A 1,982-nucleotide genomic window follows, 5' to 3' on the forward strand; every position below is an offset into this window, starting at 1 on the left:
TAGAAACTAAATTGGAATGGATTAATTGCATATTTATGCTGCATTTTTAAGGTCTGGAGCAAAGGTATCAATAATTGGGTTTTAAAATTGATATCTCTGTGTTTTGAAATGTGTAGGAAGTCAGAATAGAGATTTGGTATCCATACCTTGGCCCGAGTATCGATACTCATGGTGTAATTATTGATACCTTGCGAAAGGTACCGATGTTTTTCGATGTTTTGAAATTTGGCGAGAAATATTTTGCTAGTTTGATATCGATATTTCAGGTGGTACCCATACTACTTAAAAGAAATATCGATACCATAGAGGCGGTATCGATACCTAATTTTTGGAGAATTTTGCTAAGTGATCCCAATGCTCGAGATATGTAGATTTTATGTTTGTTTGTCGTATTTTAGTATGATTAAACACTAAACTAAGCTTGCATGACTTGATATTCTCATAAATGCTAGAATAATTAATGTAAAACGAAACTGCATGTATTTCAACTCTGATAATTACAATGAAATTGACGTGAGATGGTGGTGTGGCATCTCGGTATTCGGCCTGGCATCCAAGCTGGGTATGAGGTGTTACACTGCGATTAAAATTTCCCATATAATAAACTAAGGCTGGGTTCAATGGGCATTCATCAAAAACATGATCTTCTATGAAATAAACACATGCTAACTCAGCTGCTTTCATTTCCTGCATTGCAGGTAGTCTTTTCAGTGTTTTAATCATATTAATTAAAGATGATACCTAAGCTGTTAGGGAAGTAATCGCATCACGTTCCACTGCTCTAGCAACTCTTTTGCTAGTCTCTACTCTTGCAGTGGGGTATCGATAATAGTTGTTTGCTATCCTCTTCAGAATTTCATATGCCTCTTTATATGATTTATCGAGCAAAGTCCCATTGGTAGATGTGTCAACCACCATCCTTGTATGCACATTTATTCCATTGTAAAACATTTCCATTTGCGTCCAATGTTGAAAACCATCCATTGGACATTTTCTAATTAACTCATTGAATCGTCCCCATACTTCATATAATGTTTCATCCTCAGATTTTCGAAAGGACGTGATATCATTCCTCAATTTAGCATTCATGTTTTGAAGATTATATCTTAGAAGAAACCTTTGAAAAATTTCATTCCAATATGCCACCATACCTGATGGCAATTCATTTAACCATGCTCTAGCACGATCTTGCAATGAATAAGGGAATAAGTCTTAGGGGATCTTGAGGAACACCCTACTGCTTGAATGAATCGTAGACTTCCAAAAAGAGTCTTAAGTGCAACTGTGAATCTTCAGTATGCAATCCACTAAACTTCCCTATAGTTTGTAACATTTGAAACATCACCGGCTTTAACTCGAAATGTTGAGCTTGAATATGCAGCCTGACAATTCCTAGATTCAGATCATCCAAGATTGGCACTACATGTTCTTTGATGGGTCTATCTTTGTCATCTATTATTCAAGGAATATTAGCATCCCTTCCATTTTGATGTAATGGCTCTTCTCTAACCTGATCATTTCTAATTAGTTTCACTTTTTGCAATTCTTTTCTCCTTCTCAAGGTTCTCTCAATTTTTGGATTAAAAGAATACTCTTTAAGTGCAGAAATATCTCTACTCATGCACCAAAAAAATCTTGAAAAAAAAAATATCAACACAACTAATTAAGCTAAACTAGCAAAATTAAAGAGGTAATAACAAACCAAAATTTCATCAATATTGCTGATCCCTAGCAACGGCACCAAAAATTTGTCGCGTGCGAATGTGTAATGCAAATGTGCAAGTATACACGTCGAATCAAGTAATAAAGTGATAAGTGAGTATCGTCTCCATAGGAATCAGAATTGATTAAAAAACGGTTATGCTATTACTATTAATTTGACTAATTAAACTGTGCAAAAGAACCATATGACAAATTGATGAAGAGAATTAATGAATGGATTAATAAAATCAATTATGAATGAAAAAATGCTAGGGCAATTG

At 34.5% G+C, this 1,982-nt stretch overlaps 1 non-coding gene across 1 annotated transcript; it reads left to right on the top strand.

Moving 5' to 3' along the window:
• Nucleotides 1–973: 973 nt before the first annotated feature.
• Nucleotides 974–1,080, top strand: LOC121231262 (small nucleolar RNA R71). The gene has a single exon (XR_005929326.1). It is a non-coding gene; the product is annotated as a small nucleolar RNA R71 (small nucleolar RNA).
• The last annotated feature ends 902 nt before the right edge of the window (nt 1,081–1,982 follow it).

This window comes from Gossypium hirsutum, chromosome A06, assembly GCF_007990345.1.
Source record: "Gossypium hirsutum isolate 1008001.06 chromosome A06, Gossypium_hirsutum_v2.1, whole genome shotgun sequence".
Classification (NCBI taxonomy): domain Eukaryota; kingdom Viridiplantae; phylum Streptophyta; class Magnoliopsida; order Malvales; family Malvaceae; genus Gossypium; species Gossypium hirsutum.